The following is a 9,800-nucleotide window of genomic DNA, read 5'->3' as shown; positions in this document are numbered from 1 at the left end:
TGGCTAGAGGCCATGAAATCCGAAATAGATTCCATGTACACGAACCAAGTTTGGAACTTGGTAGAGCCTCCTGTAGGAGTTAATCCTATAGGATGCAAGTGGGTCTTCAAAAAGAAGACTGACATGGATGGTAAGGTACATACCTATAAGGCAAGACTGGTTGCAAAATGATATAAACAAATTCATGGTGTTGACTATGATGAAACCTTTTCACCAGTTGCAATGCTTAAATCTGTTCGGATTTTACTTGCTATTGCTGCATATCATGATTATGAAATATGGCAGATGGATGTCAAAACTGCTTTCCTTAACGGGAATCTTCTTGAGGATGTGTACATGACACAGCCTGAAGGATTTGACATACCAGAAGAAGCCCATAAGATATGTAAGCTACAAAGATCAATCTATGGATTGAAGCAAGCTTCCAGAAGCTGGAATCTTCGTTTTGATGAAACGGTAAAACAATATGGATTCATCAAGAACGAAGATGAGCCTTGTGTCTACAAGAAGGTTAGTGGGAGCATGATCGTGTTCCTGGTGTTATATGTAGATGACATATTACTCATTGGAAACGATGTCCCTACCCTGCAACAAGTAAAGACTTGGTTGGGGAAATGCTTTTCTATGAAGGACCTAGGTGAAGCAGCCTATATATTAGGAATCGGAATCTATAGAGATAGATCACAAAAACTGCTTGGCCTAAGTCAGAGTACATACATAGACAAAGTGCTGAGACGCTTTAATATGCATGATTCCAAGAAAGGATTCATACCTATGCAACATGGCCTGTGTCTATCAAAAACACAATCCCCTTCAACTAAGGAAGAAAGGGAACGCATGAATAAGATTCCATATGCATCTGCAATAGGATCTATCATGATGCCATGTTATGTACTCGACCAGATGTCTCGTATGCTTTAAGTGCAACGAGTAGGTACCAATCTGATCCTGGTGATGCCCATTGGGTAGCTGTTAAGAATATCCTTAAGTACTTGAGAAGGACTAAGGAATCATTCTTGATATATGGAGGTCAGGAAGAGTTGGCTGTAATTGGTTACACTGATGCTAGCTTCCAGACAGATAAGGATGACTTTAGATCGCAATCTGGTTATGTGTTTTGCTTGAACGGTGGCGCTGTGAGCTGGAAAAGTTCAAAGCAAGATACAGTTGCTGATTCTACGACCGAGGCCGAGTATATTGCTGCCTCAAGTGCAGCAAAGGAAGCTGTTTGGATCAGGAAGTTCACTAGTGAACTTGGCATAGTCCCTAGCATTGTGGATCCCATTGGTCTCTATTGTGATAACAATGGTGCTATCGTACAAGCTAAGGAGCCTAGATCTCACCAACGATCCAAACGCATACTTAGGCGTTATCATCTCATTCGAGAGATAATAGATAGAGGAGATGTGAAAATATGTAAAGTACCTACACTAGACAATATAGCTGACCCACTGACAAAGCCTCTTGCGCAGCAGAAGCATGATGGCCATACTAGATCAATGGGCATATGGGGTATGTCTGATTGGCTCTAGTGCTAGTATGAGAATGTTGGTGTAAGCCCTAGAGGCCAATACTTTTGGTACTTGTATCGAATTATTTATTAATAATAAAAATGCATTTTCTTTATTATGGTTGATTAATAAAGTCCCTAGAATAGATAGTCCGTTTAATGTATTAAATGTGACTTAATCATGAGAACACATTAAACATAAGGGCACTGTTCTTAAAGTATCCGTAGTCGAGCTTTAATGTGAAGTGGGATAACATTAAAGCATTAAGACTATTATGTTTGTAGACTGATGATCGCATCTCATGGATCATGGATAAAGAGTTATCAAGTCTTAAACATAGGTATGAATATTAGGAGTAATATTTATACCGGATTGACCCGCTATGAGAATACTATATAGAAAGTTATGCAAAGTGTCATAAGTTATTCTCATGGTGATAATAGTGTATACCACTCTTCGACCTGAAACCACTATGGATCCTAGATGTAGAGTCGAGTGCTTTATTGCTGATCCAACGTTGTCCGTAACTGGATAACCGTAAAGACAGTTGATGGGTACTCCACAAAGCATGCTGAGGGACATGAGTGTCCTAGATGGAATTTGCCAATCCTGCGTAACAGGATAAATGTCTATGGGCCCAATATTGAACTGGACAAGGGTGACACGGTCTATACCTTGTGTTCAATATAGACATAAGGGCAAAGGGGTAATTATACACATAATTTTTATCACAGGAGGTTTTGTCAGATCACATGACATTTTCGTGACTTGGGTAGCAGTGATGTGTTGCTAGATACCGCTCACTGTTTATTATGTTAAATGCGTGATTTAATATCATTGCCAACGTTGCGAAAACCTATAGGGTCACAGACAAAGGACGGATTGATGAGAAATAGAGTAATTAAGGAACACCGTAAGGTACGGTGCACTTAAGTGGAATATGAAATATGGTAAGGTACCACATACTTAAATGATTTTGGCATATTATGAGATATGGGCCAAAATACACTTAAGTGGGCTTTTTGGCTTGAAGTCCACACAAGTGGTTCTATAAATAGAACCCCTTGGATAGAAGCATTGTAACTCAACTCCACTCCACTCAGACAGAATTTCAAGTGAGACTTGGAATTTCATTTCGCTCTCTCTCTCTCACTCAAAGCCTTCATTCATAACAGCTAGCACTGCGATTGAAGGAATCCGTTCGTGTGGACTGAGTAGAGACGTTGTCGTCGTTCAACGTTCGTGATCGCCCCGTGGATCTGTATCAAAGGTTTTGATCATTATTAGAGATCTGCACCAAAGGTTTGAATCGCCACAAGAGGTAACGATTCTATCACTGATCATGCTCATTCGTAAGGATCACTAAATGGAGAAATTTTTAAATTCCGCTGCGCCTTGGATGGCAATTCTGCTTCATAACCGATAATGAATACTCCCTCCTGGTGGCGATTCCCAGTGAGCCTTCCATGATATGTTCATCCTAACTGATGACGAGTGTCCTATCTGTCAGACTTTTATTATCTCCCTACCCAGTAACAGGTAGTGGATAATATATTTCTGCTCCACCTGTGTTGAAGTTTATTTCTTCCCCAAGTTGAGTTGAGTGTGTATTTCCTTAGTGAAATTGTTTTTCCTGCATGATTCAAATATGCCAGTTTTATCCTAATCTACTTGTTTCCCCTGTAGACGTTTTATTTCCCCGGCTGAGTCTTTCCATTTTTTTATTGAATTCCTCTAGTTCCCCCCAGCAGTTTTCAAGTCGTAGCCTTGCCTACGCATAAGCCCTTTCTCCTCCAGAGTCTCTGTCTCCCCGGCGAGTTTTCCTTATGGAATGCATTATGCTCCTGTGGATATTCGGTCTCTCTGATTTCTTCTCCTTTGTGGCAACATTTCCCCACAGAGAATTTTCTTTTACATTCATATCGTATGCATCATGAGGTCTCTTAGGGGCAAAAATTTGTTTCTGTATGTTGTTATTTAAGCCCATTCTACCGAGTCGATGTGAAGATTTTAACCTTCACCTCCTCTATTATAATGTTCTTAAATAGGGGCAGCTGTAAGACCCCCATTTTGACCCTAAGATCCCTCATGCAATCTCATCATATGCATTAGCATTGGGATCACACATTGGCATCCTTCTTACCCCTTGTTCATTGGGTTTGTTTTGGGAGAGATCACCAAGCACCATATGATTGTATCATACTTGTATATTGTCATTTTACTAACCAAAATACCAAAAATATGTCTTTGCATTCGCCTAACTCTTTTGTAGGTAGGGCATGATCACCATTGATCTAGCAAGTTCACACCTAGGGTTTAAGACCCACAGGTCTAAGAGCACAATCAAAGATTGATCCATAATGTCTCAAAGCATCATATATGATTCCCAATGATCTCTACATGTCATATTGATTAAGTATTCTTCAAGAGTTTGGAGGTGATTCCCTTGGAAACCCTAGTTTGACTAGGTATCTTAAGTAACTTCTCCAACAAGCTATCTCACAAATTGATCAAGTTTCTCAAAGGAAACTTAAAAATTCATCATATTGTGCATATATGATCTACCATGAGCCTAGAAACTCAAGAGAATTAGAGGCTAGCAAGTTGGTTGATGGTGGTTGGCCAGATGAATTCATCTGATCAAGACTGTGTCTCCCTAGACCCTATCTCCTACAATATTCACCATATGAAAATTATTCCAAGAGACAAGTTACTCTAAATGACATTCCAAACAAGTTTCATGTTTAGACCTATAGCTAGTTTTTCTTGGAAATCATTTTATAGGTTGAAACATTATAGGTCATTTTGTCTAAACCCTAATTTGAATGTCAACTTCCCAAGGCTATAACTTACTCAATTTTTATGAGATGAAAGATTTACAAGTTGCACAATCAAATTCAATATGTCTACTTCAACTTTGATGTTTGCAGTGGAAGCTAATTCAACATTTATGAGCATGTGATATGAAGATACATTATAGGTCATTTTTGCCCTATACCATTGAGCAAGTGATTTTCCTCAACTTCAAAACTGCATAACTCTATCATTCTAAATCCAAATGACATGAAATTTATGACTATTTTTAGGTTCTTTGAAAGATATACAACTTTGATGAAGACACATTTCTCATTTTAAGCTCACATAAAATTTAAGTAAGGTGGAATATTGAGATATATGGCTTAACACTTAGAAATTTTTTCAACATGTTGAAATTTCCAAACTTCCACCTCAAAATTCACCATGATTCAAGTTCCAAATGAAAAAGTGTCCAACATCAGAGTTGTTCCCTTTGATCTAAGATTTCCAAAGAACCCAATTTCATGCATTTTGGATTATATTTGCTAGGGTTGTGCATGGTCTTAACAGGGTTGTATCATTGGAAGAAATCAATTGTTCAAAATCCCATTTCACATTGCCTTGACATCCAAGCCTCATTTGAACTTCAGAACAGTTGTACATGGATCATATTGGATTGCTTCATGGTCCTGTACCATGCAAGCTTGTGCATCACCATGTCCAAATTTAGTAATTTTTCAAGTTTGCAAATATCACTCTCAAATGCTATAAATACAGGCCCTTGGAGCTCATTTCAAACACACCTTGTACGCCAACTTTTCCCCCCAATTGAAACCCTCACCATTCAAAGGAAAACCTGATAATTTTCAACTTGAAAATTAAGTTTGAATCTCACTGTTTGGAGATTCAAAAACTCCACGATCCAAAGCTTTGTACCATTGCCAAACCTCTTCTACAAGCTTCGCAAGGGTGATCAGATCAAGTTTGAAGCAAGCAAGATCCATTTCTGCACAACATTGGAGGTAATTTTCAGAAAACTTCTTGTCTTTGATTCTCACTCAATTCTCATGAATTCTCTTGGATCTTTGGTTTTCTGATGTCCTACCAATGTAGGCAAGAAGATTGAGTTTCTTTGAGGTCAAATCGAAGCAACTCAGTTGACATTCCTCAAAATTCAACTCCTCATATCTTTCTATATGTGTGGAGTTAGTTAAAATTAAGGTCTGATTCGTGCTCTACGCCATTTTTTCTTTCAGATCATGTCCTCTTTTTTCATATTATTGATGGTGATGAGTGAACCAGTCTGGCGGACCTCGCTTGAGAAGGTGACCGGAGGTCCAGCACCGGTGGTGTGCTGGACAGGTTCAGAGCCATTGACCTCATTTAAAATGTTTTAATCCTGGGCGTTGGTTGTAATTACCACGCGTGTGGCGTGCTGACTATGTTCCACCACAGAACGCGCGTTTCCATCCACTTGATTTGCCACCTCAATTAATGAGGGAGATCAAGTGGTCCACGTTTTTATTTTATTTTTTTATTTTCATTTGATTTTCATTAATTCATATTAATTTTAATATTGAAAAAAAAAAGAGTTTCACCAAAAAAATTTAAGTAAATTCCTCTTTCATATTTTGAACTAAAATTGTTTTTTGGATCATTATTAATATTTTTCAGGATTTAATTAATTTTGTGAATATTTTTAATTGTTTAAAAATACTTTTAAGTCTCTAAAAATTCTGAAATATTTTCTCCAAGGTCCTTTGACCTTGTTTGACCTATGATAAATCTCATGGCCATTTCTTTGGTGTTTTGATGAGGTTTTAGGAATTCGACAAACCATATTTAATTTAATGCTTTATTATTAGTATTTTAAATTGAATAAATGCCAAATAGTTATGTTGAGCTATTTTGATGGTTTGTATAAGTTTGACTTGTGTTGTTGGGTCTTGGTCAAGGTTGATTGACTTTGCTAGGTTAAGATCATTGAATTTAGGGGATTGATGGAATGTACATTCCATCTCCCAAAATGAATGAATTATCTTAATTTGATAAAAGTCCTTCGTTGACCAATTTGAGTTTTGATCCATTCCCCTCTCTTCATCTAATTCCCCTTCTTTATGCATTTATTTCATTTGGTCTATTATGTCTCTAAATCCAAAGGCTATTTGATTGACAAATTAACATAAGTATGGATGAGATTAGGCCAGCTCCTTTGCATATTATTTTTGTGTATGGTATGTTTCATGAGCATAGTCAATTCTACTGCCCGCCCTCAAATAGTTGTGACTTCTACATAAGTCCAATTATGATTGCTTAACATAGCGCTAAATTTTTGATACAAAAGGCATAGCATTCTAGTTAGTGAGATTGTAAGTCTCCCCTCTTTCATGGTATTGTGTGGAAACTTGGCCTTTTTTCCTTCCTTTGGAAGATATCTTGGTTCAAGGATCCATGCTTGTGATAAGTGGGTTGAGTGTTCTCCAAAGAATGACTTAAAAAAAAGCAAAAGCAAAAACAATACTAATTTTAATTCATTAACAACTAACATTTAATTTCAAGCCATTTACTTTTAATGCACTTTAATTTTTAAGCTCTATTCATTTGTCAATATTCATACCACTCTAATTGTTTATATTAAAGCCTTTTCACTTTGTCCACTTGGACCATATTGTATGATATATCTTGTTTGTGTGTATTTTGTTTGCTTGTGTGGTCTTTGGCCATTAATGTACATAATAAGAAACATAAAACCCTAAAAAACTATTGTGTGGACTGTTGGTTTGATCTTTGACCATTGGACTTAGGATTTAGGCAACATCCTTATGCAAAAGGACTTGGCCAATACCAACTTTCATGTAACCAAATGCTTGCAATTTGAAACTTCATCTGATACATCATTAAAGATTCCTTTGAGTTCATCTGCTACATGATCATTGTAAAGTCGTTATTTTGAACCTGTGATTTGCGGAATTCATCTGTTACATGAGCAAATTTGAAGGAGATCAAGGAGTGGCTAAAGCTTGGATGGGGTTGTCTTTATTTGATGCCTCGCTCATCAAGATAATAGTGTATGCATTGTTTGTTGCTTGATTATATAATTCAAGGGAATTTGGGGTTTCTATATGACTTTCTTGTCTATTGGATTGCTACCCATCGGTCAGATCTTTTCAACTCTTAACTTTTAAATTTGTGCTTAGGATTAGTCTCCTCATCTCCTCCCCATCTCTTTAATTTCAAAATCTCTCCCTCCTTTTAAAAATAAAACTTCTTTGATTGAACTTGTTATTTTCTAAACTTTGGCCACTTTGCAAAATAGAAACTTTGGCCTTATGCCATTTCATTTTCAAACTTCTTTTCTTAAATCAAACTTGTAAATATACTTAACTATACTTGACTTAAAATTTTCAAAAGCCAAAAAGAACTAACTCATTCAAACCACTTTCTAGGTCCTTGTGCCTTTCAGACTTAATTCTTGATTAAAAGCAATGCATCCACTTTGAAATTTGTATCACGAACTACGAGGTTTTGATCCCTCTTTTTCATGTTGATACGTAGGCAAAGGTCCGAAGGTCTTGTCAAACACAAAAATATAATCAATAAATTCTTTTCTTATCCCCCCATTCTATTTGTTTGTAAACATCACTTTGTCCAAAATAGATATGCACACAAGAAAGGGCTCCCTAGAAGTACCTAGGACACTTTGGGTGTTAACATCTTCCCTCTATGTAACCAACCCCCTTACCTGTAATCTCTGACATTTTATTAGTTTTGATTTGAAAACTTCTTACTACTAGGTTTTGTTCGTACTTTTCCCTTTTCCCTTGGAAACAATAAAATTGCGGTGGCGACTCTTGTTATTTGATGTCTTGCTTATACATAGCTTTATGATCATGAATTTACCGATACAGTCATCATTAGGGGGCTGATGGAAACGTAACTACCATCATCAAAGGGTTGACGGAAAAGATTGTCATCATCAGGGGGCTGATGAAAAGGTAATTGTCATCATCAGAGGGATGATCGAAAAGATTGAGTATAGAATATCATCATCAAAGGGTTGATGGAAAGGGATTCACTATGGTGTGACATCACCAATAGGTTGGTGGAAAAGAATTTGCTGTATAATGTCGTCATCAGAGGGCTGATGGAAAGGTAACTGCCATCATTAAAGGATTGACGGAAAAGATTGAGTATAAAATATCATCATCAAAGGGTTGATTGAAAGGGATTCACTATGGAGTGACATCACCAAAGGGTTGGTGGAAAAGAATTTGTTGTAAAATGTCGCCATCACATGGCTGATGGAAAGGTAACTGCCAGCATCAAAGGGTTGACAAAAAGGACCTCGCTGTGGAGTGACATCATCAAAGAGTTGATGGAAAAGAAACTATATATGTAATATCATCGTCAAAGGGCTGACAGAAAGAATCCATCATCGCCAAAGGGTTGGCGAAAAGAAAGTAAACAAAGACATCACCAAAGGGATGGTGTAAAAGGAATTATATATGTAACGTCATCGTCAAAGGGTTCACAAAAAGAAATTATCATTGTCAAAAGGTTGATAGAAAGAAGTAAAGAAAGACATCACCAAAGGGTTGGTGGAAAAGTAATTATATATGTAATGTCATCGTCAAAGGGTTTTCGGAAAGAAACTTTCATCGTCAAAGGGTTGACAGAAAGAAGTAAAGAAAGACATCACCAAAGGGTTGGTGGAAATGGAATTATATATGTGATGTCATCGTCAAAGGGTTGACAGAAAGAAACTTCACTATGAAGTGGCATCATCAAAGGGTTGGTGGAATTTTTTTGTCATCGTCAAAGGGTTGACATAAAGGATCAAAGAATGTCATCACCAAAGGGTTGGTGGAATAGATAACTATCATCGTCAAAGGGTTGACTAAAAGGCTATCATCAGAGGGCTGGTGGTAAAGGTTATCATCACCAGAGGGTTGATGGAAAAGAAAAAAAAATCAGGTTATGTCATCATCAAAGGGTTAATGGGAAAGATTATTATGTTATGTATGCATATGGTTCATGTTAATGAAAACCTCTCTTTTTTTAGAGAGTTTTTTTTTTATATGCAACTTCCTGATTTAGCAGGAAAGTTATGCGTGTTTATTATATGCAATGCATGTGGTAATGCAAAAGAGTTATTGTTTTTTATCTTCCTTTTTTGAAGGTGAGACTTTCTAGGTACTAATGTTGATTGGATTTGAGTTTACGAAGATGCCATCAAAGTGGAATTTTAATGGTTACTAATATGGATTGGACTTTCGTTTTGGAGATACCAATATGGATTGGACTTTAATATTATGAGGATGCCAACAAAGTGGATTTTATTTTTGGTAGTTATCAATATGGATTGGACTTTTGGTTTGAGATGCCAATAGGGATTGGACTTTGATATTATGAGGATGCCAACAAAATGGACTTTTATTTTTAGTAGTTGCCAATATGGATTGGACTTCTGGTTGGTGAAAGGTTTTAACTTCC

This window comes from Lathyrus oleraceus, chromosome 2 (assembly GCF_024323335.1).
Source record: "Lathyrus oleraceus cultivar Zhongwan6 chromosome 2, CAAS_Psat_ZW6_1.0, whole genome shotgun sequence".
Classification (NCBI taxonomy): domain Eukaryota; kingdom Viridiplantae; phylum Streptophyta; class Magnoliopsida; order Fabales; family Fabaceae; genus Lathyrus; species Lathyrus oleraceus.
Note: the sequence above shows the minus strand (reverse complement) of the source record.